Genomic DNA, 20872 nt, shown 5'->3' with positions numbered 1-20872 from the left:
CATTTGGATGATCAGAAGACGTGTGTGGACACAGTGCCAATCAAGAAAAACATGTACAACTTTTATCACAGACAGTGGTGAGAAAAGCAACCATAGCCTGTTTCTGAAAGGCTACTGATTTTTTGTTTTTCATGAGCTGTAAGCCGTAATCATCAAAATCAAAACAGAAAATGGCTTGAAATATTTTACTTTATATCTAATAAATCTACAATATATTAAAGATTCACTTTTGAAATAAATTAGGGGGAGAAAATTAAATTGTCCACGGTATTCTAATTTTTTGAGACCCACCTGTATACTAATGATTATAATTTATGAATGGTTTATAACCCTTTATGAAAGTATTTATAATGCTTTACTGGGTTCATAGAAGGTCTTACCCTGTTTTCACATTGTCAGGCACAATCATAATAATCTGACAAAACTAACCCAATTTTTGTCTGAATGCATGTGGTTGGTTTTGGAAAGCATTGAGGGGTAGACAAGTTTACAGTAGCGATCAATCTCATGTCAGATTGAGTCTGATGATAAATACATACATTCATGCTCAAAGGAAAGAGTGAGGTGGAAAAATAAGCTCCTTAGTGTCAGATGCTTTTATCAGGCCCAGGAACAGTAACCGCCTCTGGGAATTCAGACAAGCGGCAAGATCTTAATTGCACAGTGAGTGTCTACTGATAATGTTTCCTCTTTCTTTCCAATGTCACAATTAATTAAAGATGACAGAAATCCTCTTTTACCTGGACAAAATGTATAGCGACACTTTCATTAGTCTTGAGAAGTCATTCAGTCTCAATTCTGTTGGCTAAAATGATCTTTGAGTACGACTGCTAGTGAAACGGAGCAGAGTGTGAGTAAAAGGGGTGTGGTCATATAGACCCTTTCAACAAGGTAAACAAAAACAATGCTTGAACGTTCTATTTGGGCCCAAATCTACTTCCTCTGCATTAAGATAACATATGGAATGTTAAAAAGGAAGTCTTGTGGGGCCAACTATGATGCTGATAATGGAACACTCTTGAAAGGGTCCATAGGACTTTAGTTTTGTTCTCATCCAGGCAGTGGTTTGCAGTGGCAAATAGCAAAATGCACACAACTTTGTTCACAAATGTCATGATTTAGCAGATGTCTGCAGTTAAGTAAGTATAAGTATATATATATTCTTTTGATCCCATGAGGGAAATTTGGTCTCTGCATTTATCCCAATCCGTGAATTAGTTAAACACACTCAGCACACGGTGAACACACAGTGAGGTGAAGCATACACTAATCCCAACGCACTGAGCTGCCTGCTACAGCTGCACTCGGGGAGCAGTGAGGGGTTAGGCCCTACTGGTCGGGGATCGAACCGGCAACCATTCGAATAAGACCATGACATTTAACAAACTTCAAAAAAAGTGTATGATCCTTGTGTAGAGATATCATTTTTGCATCTAAATTCCTATTTTCTTTTGAGACTAAAGTTTCATAGATTGCATAGCATTCTGAAGAGCAAGGATACGATAATTGTGACATTTGTTTCTATAGAATAGTACAGAGATAAGAGACAAGTTCTAGCCTGGACGCCAGCCTGAATTTACCCCCAGACTCCATATGCCTCCATATGCCCTGTTAAGATGTGTACGGAGCAATTGCTTTGGTGGGCTACATACAGGCGAACAGGTGAGCAACAGTGTCGTCCACGTCACCTGAGTGCACTTGAGTTGAGTATTGATAGGGCAAAAAAAAAAAAAATTAACAGAAAACAGCAACTAAGGCGTTTGACATCCTAAAATTTTGAAACACGCCCCATCATCAAATCCAAATGGTGTTACAAGACTGACATGCCAGGCTAAACAAGTGTAAGAGGAATAGCAATACACCAGGTGCATCACTGAATCATACACAGGGCCGGTTTCACAAAGCCATTTTAGACTGGTCTGTAATGTTAAAATGATATTTATTAAAAATGAAGATTAAGGGCCCTATCTTGGCGATCTAAAATGCATTGTTGGTAGCGAAAAGCTTAGATACATTTAGGGGGTGTGTCCAGTCCACATTCAGGGTGGTTTTGTTATCAAACGTCGGGCACTTGGCGCAAAAAGGTTGGTCTTATGTTTCTTAATCAATCATGGGAGTGTTTTGGGTGTAACATCCTTTAAACCAATGAAAATGACATCTGTCATTCCCTTTAACAGCAAGCAGCACAACTTCAAACAGCGCATCGGTATTTTGATAGTCAGCGGCGCATTTGAAGAAATCTGCTTGCACACGAGACAGTATGGAATAGGTATTCCACTGCTTTACTAAAACCTAGCAGAGTATAGCCTACACGCATCTGCACTCGTTTATTATTTGAACTCATAGGCAAAGTGAAACTAACTTCACCGTGGTGTCTTAGTCAACGACAAAACGGTTATACACAGTTAATTACTTTTTACCATTAACTGACAATGGGTTACCATCGAAAACATAGCCTGAAAAAACAACACCAACCCCAATAATGTTCCAATGACTGAATAAAAAACCCAAGGACATTTATTCTGCAGAGGAGTTGCTGTTTACATCTCATGACAGTAGGGGTGGGCGATATGGACAAAAAATAATATCTCGATATTTTTTGTGATTTTGACGATAACGATAATTAGTCGATATCGTTTAAAAAATTGTTTTTGTTAAAGTCTGAGTTACTTTACAGCTCATTATTTATGAATAGCATCATTAGGCCTACAATAATAACCAATAACCTAACCTGTGACTTTTTAACTTAATCAACCAATGCATTGTCACTCTATGACACATTTCCAATTCTGCCCCCACTTGTGTGTGTGGCAATGACATGGTCTAGCCAGCTACATTAGAGAAGATGAATAGGCCTAACAGTTTCCCAAGAGAAAGTCTGAAGCTGAAGTCCCTTTCAAACCTTTACATAGGATTCACTGTAAAACTAAGAGCAGACCAACAGAGTAGCTTACATCTCAGTTATTTCCTTTGTTTTAGAGCAATCACAGGCTAGCATTCCAAGTTACAGAGTAGAAACTAATGCGTTAGCTTATGGCTAATGTATATGAGAAATCCCATAGAGATGCTAGCGGTTGGCATAATCGGTAAACGTAGATATTTAGAGCAAACTTCAGTCCATTTACAAAAGAGTTACATGAGAATAGTTATTTGTTTACAACTGACTATTAAAATACTCAAAGGCTAATGTTTTCTCTCCATATAATACCGTGTAGGAAAAAAACGTGACTGTCTCATCAATGCTACTTGAACAGAAGTAGCCGCATAAAATCCCAAGTAGGCTACTCAAAATAAACATTAGGCTGCGTGGGACAACGTTGTGACCCACTAGTGATCACGTGACACTTGCTCTGCTGCACTTCTCCCGCAGCCTACCTCCTGGGAATGTATGAGTCTTCCGTGTGTGATTTCGAGTGTTTTTCCCCCATAAGTAATTTAAATACTCGATAATGTCAATTTGCACATTGTTAAAACAACAATCACGATCTTATCGCAGACGATATATATCGCCCACCCCTACATGACAGTGCGTCTTCAGCTGTGCTTCATATGAACCTTTCGCTATAGACCAGGATTTTCTTTGTCAGTGGTGTAATGCTTTTTAGATGGTGTAAGATAGCGATTTTTAGGTAATGCACTAGACCACACCTTAGGTTTTTAACTGCCACATGGGCGCATTAATTAATAGAAGAGAAATGCATGGCGAAAAATTTGAGTGTAAGATAGGAATACGCTGTGCGCTGCATTTTAGATTGCCAAGATAGAGCCCTGATTCATTTTGGACTACCGTAAAACTTCAAATAATAGCCGAGTCCCAAAGAGACGCCGGCCTCTTTCAAACAACTGGCGTGGCTACAGGTTTGGGTTAAAGGCCGGTCTCCAGTAGAGGCCTGGTCTTTTTTTTAGTTTCGGGTTGTGTTTAATCTTCTAAAACCCATCAGATCGTCTGTTTAAAGCCCAATTCACACCAAAGATTCACAATGACACGAAACCGTTACAGAAAGGAGTTTACACCGGTGTGAATTAGATGTTGCACGTCGTTGCAAGCTGTCGCAAAGCATTCATCATGTCTGGTCACAGTTGCAAGGTTTTAGAACTTGAACCAAGTGGGCTTTCTCTAAGAGTTTTAATGGCGATGAAATGGAAGATTACACGATAGACGAAGATGATGACTTCGACTACCAAGATCCAAGACCCTACCTTTTCGAACCTGAGTTCACTGAAGAGGAGTTGCGAGCAATTGGATCTGGGAAGAGAGGACATTGCGACTAGTCAAGGCGAGTCGGATGAGAGAACGAGAGCAAACACGAACTGGTGGTGTGAGTGTGGAGTGTGCCAACCCATGCTGGCTGAAATGGAGTGTTTGTGCTGTGCAGAGTGGGGGGCAGTTCCAGCGTTATGGATGTGACAATTGGACTCATATTGGTAAACAAAATGCCTTAAAGTGGGGGCAAAATTAGTATCAGTGAATTCATTTGCAACCTCTGTCCTCTGAATACTGAGAAATCCTCAAATTGCATATAATCAATTTCATCCTAAGAATACAAGCCATTTTATCAGCGTTATGGATGTGACATGAAATGGACACACTTTTGTGAGATATTACAGGTTTTCTACAAACTCTGTGAATTTTGAAGAAAACTGCCGAAACTATGATATATGTAGCATGAAGGAGACCTGAATGAACACAAAAAGTATGTTTTTGAAACTATGCGTCATTTTCGTAATGCATTATGTAGGAAAAACTGGCGTTATGGATGTGATGGTTTCACGTTATGGATGTGACGTGTCTGAACCAGTCCTCGACAAACTACATAAAACACATAATTAAGTAGTGAATTTTGATATGAAACAATTGAAATAGTAATCATGAAAAACTAGCAATGAAAGTATTGCTTCCTCAGTGCCCACTAAGATCCACAGGAAGAATCAGGACAAGTGATTTAAAATATAAAAAAATAATATTTTTTTTTATTTTACCGTCATCAATTTTGGTCAGTGATTCCCGGGTTACTGAAACACCAGGGAACATGATACTTGGTGGCCACTCCCCTAAATAACTAGCCCTACCTGAACCGTTGCACCCAAGAAGATAAAATATTTATGGTATGTTAGTCTCAAGAGCCCGCATTAACCTAACCCATACCCACTCATTTGTGATTTGCACACATAAAGTACATGCACGCACACGTGCTCACATGCACACACAAGCACGCACAGTCACACACATACAGACAGGCAAGCACACACACATAAACACATACAGACAGGCAAGCACACACACACACACACACACACACATATGAATGCAGACACATAAACACACACACACAGGCACGCATACGCATGTGCGCATGCAAACACATGCACACACACACACACAGACACACTCTTATAAACAAAAGCAAACTCACATATACACACACTCATTTACATGCACATGAGTTGCAGGAGTAGGAGATGGAGACAAATTGACAAGCGTGATTTATTTTTGCGAAGAGAATATGCAGGACTGAGAGGCGGTCATATTTTGCACCGCTATGTGGTACATCTAGTTTATTGCTGCCGTTACTCATGTTACTCTGTGGGTATTAGCTACAGAGGACCTGACACTTCAAATGCAAAATGAAACTGTGTTAAGCAGACATGAACGGCAGGCTGAACAGATCTGCAACAGAAGGAGGTTGCTATGTTAACTCCAGCTGCAAAGTCAGCCATCTTCACCAGCTAACACGATAATCCAGTTACTGTACAACAACAGTATGACAGTTACGGGAAGATAATCGCTCAGATTTTCAGATTTTTACTAGGCCACTTGAAAATAGGCTATGGCTAGGCTAATCACTGGAGGTATTTTAATATTATGTTTGTTTTGCTAATGCGTAGGCGAGGCCTCCCTGTGGTTTTCATCAACCTAATAATCTTTGAAATCTCAATTGTAAACACTAAGGTGAAATACATTGAAACTGACATGCCACCAGAACAGATATTTTATCGGCTTTGAGGTATAATAAAGTCTCCAGTCTTGTAAATTTACATAATGTAACATCCATAACGTCACATTCATAACGCACCATTAAAGGTTTTAAAAGTAAGAAAGGGGCACAATTTGGTCATCACACTTTACATTGATATAAATCAGCTTTGCACAGACACTATGGACATTGTCACATCAACACTGTATGTGTAGCATAAACTTTTCCTATAAAACGTTATGGATGTGACATGGCCATGGAACTTGCTGACTTAAAAACAAAAGCCTTACAAATGTAAGGAGTTGCGCTCTTAAAGGCAAGCTGAGCATAGACATTGCTCTACCATTCCCTTGTCAATGTGGAATTTGTCAAATTACACAATTTGTTTGAACCTTAGGTCCATTTATCCACTTTTTTAAATATGTATAATATAACATTGTGAAAAATGTTGTTTCTGGTATGGTTGCACACCATATTTATGATGTGAAAAGAGTGTCATTCTCCATCAAATTCAATCAGATCAGTTACAAACAATAAAATATAGACCTAAATGAAGATTTTAACAACAGTTCTATTTGCGTATGCACAACTTTTTTTTTCCATGGTAAGAATGACCTTCGCATGGAATTGCCCTGGGATAAAAATACTGCCATCGATGGTGGGCAACGCTCCCGAAGAGATGCTGCGTGATGTCTTTGCGCCTGGCAGAGGTGCTTTGCCGGTGCTATGCCCACACTTGCTATGCTTACTTCACAGCACAAACACTCCATTTCAGTCGGCATGGGTTGGCACACTCCACACTCACACCACCAGTTTGTGTTTGCTCTCGTTCTCTCATCCGACTCACCTTGACTAGTCGCAACGTCCTCTCTTCCCAGATCCAAAGCTGTAGAACTCCTCTTCAGTGAACTCAGGTTCGAAAAGGTAGGGTCTTGGATCTTGGTAGTCGAAGTCATCATCTTCGTCTATCGTGTAATCTTCCATATTCATCGCCATTAGAACTCTTAGAGAAAGCCCACTTGTCAGTGTCAGCCTAGTAGCAGAGAACTTGGTAGTTACGCTGGTGTATTGCCGGAAGTTGAGGGTTTTCGCCTTTGCGCCTGGCAGCGGTGCTTTGCCAGTGCTATGCCCGAAAATAGTTCCAAATCTAAATTGGTCTAGTAAATCCCTTCGTGTTAATTTGCGAGTTATTTCACTTTTGCAACGACATGCTAGTTGATATCGCCGGATTTCAGCGACTACGCTAAAATAAAGCTAACTGGGCTGTTTCTAGGACAATGGCTGGGTTCGCTATAAAACGCTTTGGCTCACTCCTCCAACTCTAGGGACTGCGGGGAGTGACCCAATTTCACCTAGGGGTGGCGTATTCCTTTAACGAACTCATAAAAGCTCCAATTTCAGCAGCCCCTTTCGTTCAGAAATTCTAAAATAAAGATGTTTTTTAATACTTCAAAATAACATTTGATAAATTAACCTTACATTTTCCAGTAGCCATAGATGTGCATATTTGAGCGTCTGGTTTGGTTCTTAGCAGGAGCATCTACTGCCTTCAAAATCCTATTTTCTTTACTGTGCGCTTGGAGTTTGGTGCTGGGCTGGGTGGCCACTCACGCGGCACATCTTCGTGAAATCAAAATTCCACCGGAGCTCCAAGCGGATTTGTAACGTTACACACACCCTTACAACAGTGTTTACAGCTCTTTGATTCACGGTAAAATGTAATTTATGGTACATAGCTCTTTTAGATATATAGCTAATTTAGATACAAGTATGCTGTGTGTGCTTGCGTTTCTTTAGGAATCCGCCGTCTTGGTTTGTATAGAAATGAATAGGCATAGTTGCTAACCCGTTAGTTATGTTAGTTAGTTAGGTTGGCAATGGGAAATTGCATTGCAACCAACAAAGTGCTATGGCTTTGGGAATCGCACCCCATTATAGGAAAGAGATACGCGACTTTCTGCTTATCCTGTTTGAAAATGGGTGGTATTGGTGACGTTTTTTTTTTTGCGGGTGCACGAGGTGTAATGTGGAGAGGCTAATGGCCTTGACAGTCTGAACACAAACGTGTCAGGTTCATGAGGCTTGTAGCCTGGGCTACTATCACCAGGTGGCCCCTCAAATGATCCTAGCCTGACCTGGCTCGACGGTCTGAAGCCGGCTAATGAGTGCACCATCTGGGGACTAGCAGTGAACCTTGTGTCATTAGAATTCTCAGTGTGAAATACACTCAAATTAAGAATTGTAAGTGCAGAAGTACACCATATGAGATGCAGCGCTGGCCTTTGGAGTTCATGAAATAGTGTGTAGGTATTCTCATTAATGCAGCATTGAAACATTTTCAGATCAAACTGATTACCTAAAGGTGATGTACATCTTATGTTTACATATTGTAGCGTGGCTCGGACATGCTGACAGGGAAATGTGTTACTGTTATACTTACCTTCATGCAGTGGATTATGGGAGAAATGTACAGCTTAGATACTGGGTAAGCTTCCTAATGTTATGCGTTAATCACCGGTGAGTGACTTGTCATGTATGTTTGTAAATTAGCTGGCGGTTGTATTGTCGGGATGAAAGGTTATTACGGGATGCCACTCAGGTTGTGTAGTATAGCCACTGGGGTATAAGCCGAGCCAGTCCAAGTTGTGTGTATTGTTCTCTGTAAATGCTGGTAATAAACTGCCAAGAAAGCAAGTATTCTTTGCCTCGTCACATTGGTGTCAGAAAGGTCTAGAAGAGGAGAAGGATGTATACACCTACGTGGACAACATCTGGAAGATCCATCGAACCCACGACTTACGTGAAAGGCAAGATTCCCACCTTCGGGATGGAAGAATCACCAATGCGAAATTCATCACGCTTTACCACGGCAGATGGCGCCAGCGACCCACGACAGAGAAGCGACCCAACTGCACTTGTCCCAAGCAAGCCGACGGCCTTGGGCGGGATGCCGGGCTTAGAAACCGAGCCCGCTGCCAGAGATACCTGCACTGAGCATGCCAACTCGCCCACTGCCAGAGATCCCTGTGCTGAACATGGCAACTCGTCCACCAGAGAACACGCCTAAGAGAGCCACAATGAAACTGCCAAAGTACAACGGTGAAGGGCATTTGGAAACCTATCTCGTACAAGTACAGCTGGCAGCCGACTTTAATGGCTGGTCGAGCAAAGAGACAGACGTGCAAGTTGCACTTGCCCTGGAGGGAAAGGCACTTCAGGCATTAATGGACTTAACGCCGGGTCAACACGCTAACTGGCCGGCGATCAAATGAGCCCTGCAGCGCTGCTTCGGCCAGCGTATCTTTGTAGACGATGCACGGGAGAAACTAGCTACTCATTACAGAAAGGAAGGGGAGAGCCTGGGGGCATTCGCGGTGGACCTGAGGCTCTATGCGCGAAGAGGATACGCAAGTTTTGCCGGTGTTGAACAAGAGGAGCTAGCGTTACAGGCATTTGTCTTGAGGGCCTGCGCCCAGAACGCCGAGAGCACATCCGCCTAAGCTTCCCCGCTCTCTGACTACAGCTGGGACGAGCGGGAGTGTTGAGCATGTCCTATGCGCCAATAGGCAGCATGTACGGCAGGTGGAGGTGAACATGGAGCCCGGCAAGCAGGAGCTTATGGAGACGTGCCAGGTGGCGACGATCAACGTCCGACGATATCCACGGCGAAGTTCCGGACAGCAGAGGAAACGGGATGAGGGCTGCTACCGTTGCGGGGAGCTCGGGCTCATAGCCCGGGAATGCCCAGCGCCCGCCCCGCAGACAGCACCTCGACAGCCAGCGTCAAACCAATAGAGGGTGGCCCAGTGGGAGGACCACTGCCCTCGACAATCAACTTTCCTCCTGACCGACAAAGACTGGGACGCCTTGGCCACGCGCAGGGACTATATGTGGACTGTGACGTTGATGGAGTACTCGTGCGGGCATTAGTGGACACTGGCTCGACCATTTCAATCATCCGACCGGGTGTGTTACCCGGCACCGAACTGTCAACACCACCTGGCTGGGTAGCCACACAGACACAGATTGCCACAGTGACGGGAGAACGGGCACCCATGAAAGGAAGAAAAGCCATGACCGTTGCCATCGCTGGTCGCACTGTCCAACACCCATTCTGGTTGGCTGATATACAAGATGATAGCATCATCGGCCTGGACTTACTGACTCGGTGGGGGGCCACAGTGAATGTGAAGGACGCTCAACTTCGCATAAGCAGAGCCTTCCTCGGGCACATCGTGGGCGAGGCCGGCGTGTCAACCGATCAGGGCAAAGTGGCCGCCGTGAGAGACTGGCCAAAACCCCGCGATGTTGCCGAGCTTCGGAGCTTCTTAGGGCTGGCGTCCTACTACAGGCGCTTCGTCAAAGACTTCGCTCACAAAGCCAGCCCACTGTACCGGCTGACCGAGAAGTCACATCCTTTCAACTGGAGTGAGGACTACGAACACATTCGACAGACTCCGAGCAGCGCTAGTGGAGGCACCCGTGCTGGCATTCCCTGACCCCACCATTTATTCTTGACACTGATGCAAGTGATGTGGGTGTTGGGGCGGTGCTTTCCCAAGAGGGGGAACATGGGGAGCAGGTTATTGCCTACTTTAGCCAGGCTCTCAGTCGACCAGAGAGAAATTACTGTGTCACGAGAAGGGAACTGCTAGCGGTGGTTCTGGGGATAAGAAACTTCAGAACTTATCTCTATGGAAACAAGTTTCTACTACACACATACCATGCCTCACTCACTTGGTTGCTAAGTTTCCGTGAGCCGGAGGGACAGTTGGCCCGATGGCTGGAAGCACTACAAGACTATGACTTCGAAATACGACACAGGGCTGGCAGGCTGCACGCGAATGCAGACGCGCTGTCACGGCGCCCGTGTTTGGAAACAAAATGCCGCCACTGTGAGCGGAACGAGATGAGGAGCACGACAGCAGTGGAGGCAATGCACAACGAGCATTCGAGAGAGATGGGAGACTGCATCTCCAGGAGTGCGGCCACTTTGCCGCCCGCAGACACCAGCGGGTGGGAAGTATTCGACCATCATAGCAGCTGCGGCGGATGCAAGAGCAAGACGCCGTCCTCTCAAGGCTCCGTTCTTGGGTGGAAGAGGGACAGCGTCCACAGTGATCCGCTGTGTCTGCCATCTACTCACAGTGGCCCAACTTCACCATCCGGGATGGGTTGCTGTATCACCGCTGGCAGACACCGTCAGGACAGCGAGAGACACTGCAGCTGCTGGTGCCACCCTGTGTCCGCGGCCAGGTGCTCCAAATGAAACATGGCGCGGTGGGGACTGGCCATTTCGGTGTCACGAAAACACTACGCCGGCTCCGGTCACGGTTCTATTGGCCTGGCTGCCGCCTCGATACAGAGCAATACGTCCATTTCTGTGACACCTGCACGGCGAGGAAAGGACCCGGACGGCGCTCCCATGCCCCACTACAGCGGTACCAGGTCGGAGCACCCATGGGCAGGTTGCCGTGGATGTCCTGGGACCGAGTGGAATAACCAGTACATCTTGGTAGCAATGGACTACTTTACCAAGTGGCCTGAAGCATGCGCGGATCTACGGGGTAGCAAAGGGTGGCAGCTGCCACCCCTTAGAGACAGTCTTGCCACCCCTGTTGCCACCCCATTTATAAATCAGATTAAAAAAAATATATAAGTATATTTTATGTTCATAGCCTAGTCGTTGACGGCCAAGGAGACCCGCACCAAACTCCTCTCAAACAGAAATCGCCGATTTAGAATCCCTTCCCCCTTACAATGGTTTCGCCCATCACCAGCATGGCAGCGACCCCCGCGAAATTTCACCATTGGTAGCAGGGCAGTCTGGCAGTGTCTCAGAGCACGCAGTGAGACTGGAGCAGCAGGAGAGACTGGAGCAGACAGGGCCAGAAGCAGCACGAGAGGCAGGATCAGTATGAGGGTCATGAGCAGCATGCGGTGCTGGAGCAGCCCACTGAAGAAGAGGGAAATGTAGGACGAGAGAGAGGGCAAATCAGTGAAGAATGTGAAAGTGAAGCTGGAGAGATGTAGCCTGACGAGCCAGACCCACATTAAAATGTAGGGTCTGGGCACTCACCGTTCGCAGTGCTCAGTCCGAGGGGCGGGATAATCAGTTGTCTTTCAAATTCCCTCTGCACGCAATAGGACAGCGGCAGCGCTATAAGTCCCATGCGTTTCCACTAGCGGAGCTAGTTGGCTAGTTCAAACGTTTGCCAACTTAATAAAAGCTTAACTCGTGTCACACTGTTCGCCCGCAGCAACATCCATCTTATTTGTTTTCAAGTCACAGGGAATTCAAGCCAAACCGTTGCATCTCTGCCATCAATCATTATGTTAAGCCCACCTAACGACTCTATACACGATTTCATTGGCCTGATTAAGTTTCGATTTCTGGAGCTCACAAGCCAACGGAAAGTTGCTAGACTAGCCTGGCAGCAAATGTAATTTGTTGCCGCTAGGGGGCGTCTAGATTTCTAGGCTAGGAGAGATGGCTAGGAGCAGCGGATGTCAAGCTGGCCCTCATGGTGCATTGAATCACTGCTGTAAAGACATGTCCAACTCTAGGCAGCAAAATTAAAACTGATCTTGTTTAGATAAATGCAACAAAAATTGTAACATGTTGTCAGTGCTGTGATTGTGATTTGTGTTTTTTTGTTTCAAGGAGTTAACCAGGAGTTTATTTAAATAAGACTTGCCTGATTACCTGCTACTATACCACTGCATCGACGTTTCTTCCGTGATTTGGGAAAAGTGTAAAAGGGGCTCTGGACACAGCAGCGATGCGGCAGAAGCGTGACACTTGCTCTGCGGGACAGGACTTCACTAGCGGAGACCAAGTATGGATTTACTCTCCGCAGCGTAAAAAAGGGGTTTCCCCTAAACTGTGTAGCCAATTGATAGGACCATGTGTGGTGTTAGCGAAGCTATCTGAGGGTAATGTACCGTGTGCAGCTTACGGGACGTAGGAGATTAGTGGTCCTTCTCCGTGATCGATTGGCGCCCTACCAGCCCTAAGCACGTCCTGGTGGGAAAACAGAGACTGTGGGTGAAACGGAGACTGTTGGGGGGTCGGACATTGGAACAGCCCGGTCTGTTACGCAGACGCTACTGAGCCACTCGGGACATACCCGCAGGCCACCCACTCATCTTCGGGACTTTGTAATGTAAGCTGGGGTCATGGGACCCGCTTAAGGGGGGCTATGTAGCGTGGCTCGGACATGCTGACAGGGAAATGTGTTACTGTTATACTTACCTTCATGCAGTGGATTATGGGAGAAATGTACAGCTTAGATACTGGGTAAGCTTCCTAATGTTATGCGTTAATCACCGGTGAGTGACTTGTCATTTATGTGTGTAAACTAGCCGGCTGTTGTGTTGTCGGGATGAAAGGGTTTATGTTACGGGATGCCACCCAGGTTGTGTAGTATAGCCACTGGGGTATAAGCTGACCCAGTCCAAGTTATGTGTATTGTTCTCTGTAAATGCTGCTAATAAACTGCCAAGAAAGCAAGTATTCTTTGCCTCGTCACAATATATAAGCCAATTACATACTGATATCTCAAGTTTGACTTGCATAGACTAGAGTCTTGGTGGAGGTCTGTGCTCTCTGAGTGTCCTTCTAGTTTCTAGATGTTACTTTAATTGTGAATCCATACATTTACATTACATTACATTTGGCTGACGCATTTTTAGCCAAAGCGACTAACAACATGGTAAACAGTTGAAGTTTTATAGCAATTCTCAACAATTTTAGGACAATTTAAAAAACATTAGAGTACAGTAAGAATAAGTGCATCAGCGAGTGCTGTTTTTAACAGTTACGTGTCAGTTTAAGACGGCTGGAGAGTGCTAGGATCAGCAAGACTTGTTGTAAGTGTTGCTATGAGAGGAGATGTTCTCTAAAGAGCTGGGTCTTCAGGAGTTTTTTGAAAATGGAGAGGGATGTCCCTGCCTTTGTAGGAACTGGCAGTGTGTTCCACCAACGAGGAACAACAGATGAGAAAAGTTTGGATTGGCCTGAGCGTACCGGTGGTAGAGCTAGAAGTCGTTCGTCTGAGAAGCGCAGTGGTCTGGAGGTAGCGTATGTCTGTATGAGGGCATTCAAGTAGGTGGGAGCAGAACCGGAGACTACTTTGTAGGCAAGCGTTAGAGCCTTGAATTTGATGCGGGCCGCCATAGGTAGCCAATGTAGCTGGATGAGCAGCGGGGTAACATGTGCTCTTTTGGGTTGGTTGTAGACCAGGCGCGCCGCCGAGTTCTGGATCATCTGAAGGGGTTTCACTGCGCAGGCTGGGAGACCTGTCAGGAAGGCGTTGCAGTAGTCGAGTCGTGAGATGACTATTGCCTGAACCAGAAGTTGGGTAGCATCTTGAGTCAAGTAAGTCCTGATTTTCCGTATGTTGTAGAGTGCGAAACGGCATGACCGGGCGACTGAGGCAACATGATCTGAGAAGTTTAGTTGGTTGTCGAGAATAACTCCTAGATTTCTTGCAGTCCTTGTAGGTGAAACAGACAGGGAGTCAAATTTGGTCCAGTTCAGCTGGAGGTGGTGTGCCTTCATCCATGTAGCTATGTCTGAGAGGCAATCCGAGATCCGTGCTGAAACCAAGGGGTCATCAGGTGGAAAGGACAGATAGAGCTGTGTGTCGTCTACATAGCAGTGGTATGAGAAGCCATGCAAACGGATAATCTGTCCCAAGGAGGTGGTGTAGACAACAAAGAGAAGGGGGCCCAGCACTGGGCCCTGGGGGACCCCTGTGGTGAGATGGTGAGGTGCAGATAGCTGACCAAGCCATGATACTTTAAACGAGCGTCCTGTGAGGTAGGATTCAAACCAGGAGAGAGCAGAACCGGAGATTCCCATGTTAGCCAGTATAGAGAGAAGGATGCGGTGATTAACCGTGTCAAAGGCAGCCGATAAGTCAAGCAGAATGAGTACTGATGACCGAGTGGTCACAGTATTTATGTATACTGTCTGAAGGGCGGATTGGGAAATAAGGCGTGCAAACTTGCTTATCATTCCATCATATAGGCCTACATTTTTACTCACCATTACCATTGTGTAACTCAGCATAACCTCCAGTGATTTGAAGAAGTTTCATTTAGCATAGCTTGGGAAAAAATGTCAGTCGCCCACAAGGTGTGATACATAAGATAAAGGTGAGAATCTGTTCATTAAAACCTATTTAAAGCAATTACTGTCAAGCTCACAGTCTCTATGATGGTCCAAGACTGTGATTATATCTTACATCACGTTTTTTCCCCCTCTCTGAGATGTTACTGAGAAAGAGTTTCTGTTCTAAACGTCCCAAAATAGATGCATTTCTCTAACTACACAGAGAGACACCATCTCCCAAGTGTAAATAAGTTGTGGAGACCTAGTACATGGACATATTCAAGCTTTTCCTGCTGTAATATTGGTGAACATGGGGAGCAAGAGTTCATAAAAGGCTGCTTTGATTTTCAAGCATGTTCATTATGGGAGGCTTTATTTATTTTGTGCTTCTAATTATTTATTGGGAATAGAGAGGCACATTTTTACAGATAATAGACTTTTCAAAGATGTTTTCTTGAAGCTTACTAAATGTCCACTCCAGTTTAATCAAATTGTACAGTGTAACATTGTCAGACACCAAACAGGACGAGGACCACAAAAGCGTCACGTTAGAATGTTTATTTAAGGGTTGGGGGTTACGGGGGTTTCAGGGGTTCAGGAGTTCAAAGAGTCTGCGTGTGTGTGTTCCCCAATAGCCGAGCAGCAATGGCAGGAGCTGGATGATCCGGGAAGTCCTGGGGAAACACACACACAAACAGCAATTGAAACGAAGCAGCAGTACAGTCAAGGGCTAGGCTGTATTCAGAGAAGAGAGACGGAAGGCAGGTCAAGATTACCGGGGCTGGAGATCAAAGAAGTAGTCGAGCGGGTCTGGGTTCACAGGCAAAGAGTCAGAGTTGTTTTCCAAGACAGGCAGGTAACTGGTGCGGGTTTGCAGACGATCTGACAAGTGTGGACTGAAAAGCAAGGCTTTATATACCGGGCATGATGAGTGGTGAATGCAGTGCAGCTGGTAGGTAAACGAGGGTGAGGCAGAGCAGAGCAGGAACAGGTGGAGGTCATCAGACTTTAATCAGCGCGTGTTACCAGGCAGAGAGAGAGCTCATGACAAACATTGGGAAGCTAAAAAAAAAAACATTTATTTTTCCATCAAGAAATAATTAGTTTGTGAATTTGAGGAAAAAAACTCCTTGAAAGTTTATGAATATAGACATAGATAGACATACATCACTGAAAGTGCTACATTTATGTACTGTATTTTGTGTTAGAAAAAGCAAGAAACCACATTATCTGCCATCAGTGTAAAACAGCACAATTAAAAAGTGTTGAGAAGTGTTTACACATTCAAGTCTCTCTTTTTCATTGTTGTCTGAGCTATAGTAAAGTCTGCTGGTATTCGTTATAAGTAATTAAACTTGATCAGTGTCTCAAACTATCCTGTGTAGGGAGTAGTATCATTGACTTTCTGTCAAAATAGGTCCCAGACCCTCATGTGTGTTTTGTTGTTATGATGTGTCAGATAAACTTTGTATGAAATGTATATGGGTAGTGATAGGTGAAAATAAACACATAGTATGCTACTAGGATGGCCAACTGGTAATGGCGTTGGACTTAAAATCCAGTGGACGTATGTCCTTGTTGGTTTGTTCCCTACTCCTGGTAACCCAACCCGATCTCACAAGCAATGCGTATGAAGTCGTACGCAACACTAATACCGAATTGCGTATGAATTCATACGCAAAATCAGCTAGTGACACATGCGCAGTAGCCTACATATCCGCTCACTCAAGCAACATGGCCACATACGCCACCTGTCAAAAATCATTTTTTATTTCATAAAACATGGGTCTAAACAAAAAAAAAAACGATTTTTTTTTTATGTATTACAAACGTAAACCTTTAGCATCGTGACCAAAAGGTTACCTAATTATCAAATTTTAAGTACTGCTATCAAACGGAATTTTCATTAATTAGCCTACACCAAACCATTATTTATTGTAACGAAACTTATTTATGAAATAAAAAAATGATTTTGACAGGTGGCCGTGCGTGGCCATGTTGCTTGAGTGAGCGGATATGTAGGCTACTGCGCATGTGTCACTAGCTGATTTTGCGTATGAATTCATACGCAATTCGGTATTAGTGTTGCGTACGACTTCATACGCATTGCTTGTGAGATCGGGTTGGGTAACCATATTAATGGCTAAGAGTAGTATGTAGTTTTTCTTTTTTTAATTTTGTCCTAGAAATGTTGAGAGAGTTGCATTTAAAAAAGAAGCTTAAACTGTTTACTATGTTGTTAGTGCTTTTGATTAAAAATGTGTCAGCCAAATGCAATGTAATATAATGTAACATTTATAACTGAATTCATGGTGGGTGTAGGTGACCAAATGGAGGTCTATGATCCCCCCACTTCTAGGAGAGGTGTTTGGTCCGGGCATGTCTCTGAGTGTATTGTTTGAAACCCCTTTCATGTAGGGGTTGGCCTATTAGCTGCGTACACTTGTGCTGATAACATTGTACAGAAATGTTTATGAGTAGTGACGACTGTATGCAGACACCATTATAATGAGACGTTATGGGGGTGGTAGGTGAACAGATGGCTGTCCTGATGCCACTAACAGCTCTGTATTATGTAATGTAAATGGTGTGTGTTTTGGTTGCATGTTCAAACAATTAAATACGTGTATTGGTTAGGTTGGTGGTTGTCTGGGTGGAAATTGTAATAACAACTGTGCATGGGGGTAGGTGTCGAGGGTCGTTGTCAATGCTTTGTTTTCCGCTGGTCTAGGGCCTGTGTGGTTTGAATCCTAACATGAGCAATTGAAAGACACGCCTCATACTATTGTGACGTTAGGCTATATTACCCTCCTACATTTTTGACTTGCCCACCCCCTAAGGTTTAAAAACCCCTGATAGAATAGCTTGGCCTAAGGGCCCGTCCACACGGAGACGCTTTTTAGGTTAAACGCAGAGGTTTTGCTTCGTCTTGGCCGAGCGTCCAAACGAATCCTGTAAACGGACTGCCCGAAACCGCACTTTTCTGAAACCTGGTCCCAGAGTGGAGAAATCTGAAACCGTAGCCCGTTTGAATTCGTTTAGACAGCGAAACCGCACATCCTGCTTGCGTATCGATGATGTCATCGCCACACCTCAGCTGCCCTGGACTTGCCCTGAACTGGTGCTGCGCAGCGCCGATAGCTTATGACGTGGTGACTGAACACTGCTTTTTCCCGGTGTTTTTTAATGCATTCTAGCTACTGTCAGTGACGCGAGAGAACTTAAGTTATTAGGAAAGTGCGGTGTAAGTTTAGGCTACATTAATTTGTGCGTAGTGCCAGTGTCATTCATTTATTTTACATGTCTTACAACATATATACATGCATTCACAGTCGAGTGAAATCAGATATAAGCATACAAAGACGCTTAGAACTCACGTTAAGCCGATGGTAGCACACTGAATGCAAATGCGCCGATTTGATTTGATGCAGGCACGCAGTATTGACTGTTACTAAAGGTTTATAGCAATATTATAAATGTGGCGACAGAATAGCCTAGAACTTGGGTAAGCCTTGCGTTTAGTAGCCTAATTGCGGTGATAGCCAAAACTAATGTGAATCACGGACTATCCTACAACCAAAGAAAGTAAATTATTAGTAGGCCTACCTCGTTAGCCAAATAAAGGGACGGGACTGCATCCTTCACAAACCGTAAAAAAAAGTTTATTAGTTTTACAGTTGACTACAGTTGACAGTTCACCATCAGTCCACACAAACAATTCTGGTTTCCTTGCACTAGCCATTTTGTCATAGCCTATTCTGTCTGTTTGTAAAGCACAAACTTTGGTCAATTTCTGTAAAGAAACAGTGCCACCTATAGGCCTGGGGTATGAAGTAACGTGTTGAGATGGATCCGTTTGGACGCAAATATTCTTGATGCAGTTTCAGGGAAGACGGAGGAAAAAAAGATCGGTTTCGTACGTGTGGACTAGCCCTAAATTTACCAGTTTTTTCATTCTTAACCTGGTTGGTGTCAGAAGGAAGAGCAGCGGCATGGACCCCAATGCATGTGAGTTTGTGTCTATGTTAAGAAATATTTACTCTTACTGACACTGCTAGGCTATGGCCCACATGAAATATTTCATTGACATTAACACTTTTATTTTAAAACAGTATATTGTTCCTGAGTGGTTCTAATCCATTGGATACATCTGGTACAGGATCTAACGACAGACCCAGAGGTGTAAAACAACCTTCAAAGTCAAAGTCTGCTTTATTGTCAATTTCTTCACATGTCAAGACATACAAAGAGATCGAAATTAAGTTTCCCACTATCCCACGGTGGAGACAAGACATATTTTAACCAATTAGGTCCACAGACAAACATAATATTCAAGTAAACAATATAAAAAGTAAATAAGAAGGCACATACAATGAAGAAATAAGAGCAGCAAAATTTTGTTGCAAATGTGCATACAGTAGACAGTCAATATAATAGTGCAAAAGTCAGGCCAATAAATGGCTGAGGTAGTTCTGTTTGACCTAAGTATGCAAGTGGCATAGTGGTGCAAGTTATGTAAGAGCAGCAGAAGTGTGTTCAGAAGTGTTTTCAGGACAACAGGACAACAACAACAAGTTGCAAAGTGTGCAAGTGTACAAGTGGAGTAGTACAAGTGGAGTAGTGCAAGGCAGCCATTGTGGGTCCAAAAGTCCAGGATGTTATGTGGCTGAGGGTGGAGGGGGGAGAGAGTTCAGCATCCTAACAGCCTGGTGTATGAAGCTGTTGGTGAGTCTGGTGGTGTGGGAGTGCAGGCTTCTGTACCTCTTCCCAGAGGGCAGTGGATCAAACAAATTGTGAGCGGGGTGACTTGCATCACTCACAATTGTGGTCGCCTTGCGTGTGAGGTGGGAGGTGTAAATGTCCTTCAGGGAGGGGAGTGAAGCACCAATAATCCTTCCAGCTGTGTTCACTATGCGCTGCAGGGCTTTCCTGTTGTATTCAGAGCAGCTTCCGCCTCACACAGCGATACAGCTGGAGAGGATGCTCTCAATGGTGCCTCGGTAGAATGTGGTCATAATGGCTGGTGGAGCACTTGCTCCGCCTGAGTTTCCAAGGGAAGTACAGAAGGCGCAGAGCTTTCTTAAGCCAGTGATGCAGTGTTGGTGGTCCAGGAGAGGTCTTCACTGATGTGTACCCCCAGGAATTTGGTGCTGCTCACTCTCTCCACCACAGCACCGTCCGATGGTCAGTGGCAGGTGTTGGGTGTGACCTCTCCGGAAGTCAACAACAATCTCCTTGGTCTTGCTGACGTTCAGCAGGAGGTTGTTGTCCCTGCACCACGTGGCCAGAAGGTCGACCTCCATCCTGTATTGAGTCTCGTCGCCCTTGGTGATGAGACCCACCAGAGTTGTGTTGTCAGCAAATTTCACTACTGTATGTGGTTGATGCTGTAGGTTGCAGTGCAGTCATGCGTCAGCAGGGTGAAGAGCAGCGGACTGAGCATGCAGCCTTGGGGGGCCCCTGTGCTCAGTGTGATGCTGCTTGAGATATTGTTGCCAACACGTACTACTTGAGGCCTCTGACAGAGGAAGTCCAGTAGCCAGTTCCAGAGGTAGGTACTGAGTCCCAGTTTGTCAAGTTTGCAGATGAGTTGTTGTGGTATTATGGTGTTGAATGCAGAACTGAAGTCTATAAACAGCAATCTCACATACAGTATGAGTCTCTTTTTTCCAGGTGGGTGAGGGCTGGGTGGAGGGCAGAGCAGATTGCATCCTCTGTGGACCGTTTGGCTCGGTATGCAAACTGGAAGGGGTCCAGGGTGGGGGGGAGAATGGATTTG

The 20872-nt window shown here is 44.6% G+C and overlaps 1 long non-coding RNA gene across 1 annotated transcript; it reads left to right on the top strand.

Moving 5' to 3' along the window:
• The first annotated feature begins 1051 nt into the window (after positions 1–1051).
• On the top strand, positions 1052–19281 carry LOC125291414. The gene is made up of 4 exons (XR_007192981.1): positions 1052–1139; positions 1528–1662; positions 18975–19101; positions 19206–19281. It is a non-coding gene; the product is annotated as an uncharacterized LOC125291414 (long non-coding RNA).
• The last annotated feature ends 1591 nt before the right edge of the window (positions 19282–20872 follow it).

The sequence above is a fragment of the Alosa alosa genome, chromosome 2 (genome assembly GCF_017589495.1).
Source record: "Alosa alosa isolate M-15738 ecotype Scorff River chromosome 2, AALO_Geno_1.1, whole genome shotgun sequence".
NCBI classification, from domain to species: domain Eukaryota; kingdom Metazoa; phylum Chordata; class Actinopteri; order Clupeiformes; family Clupeidae; genus Alosa; species Alosa alosa.
Note: the sequence above shows the minus strand (reverse complement) of the source record. Positions and strands in the feature narration are given on the sequence as shown.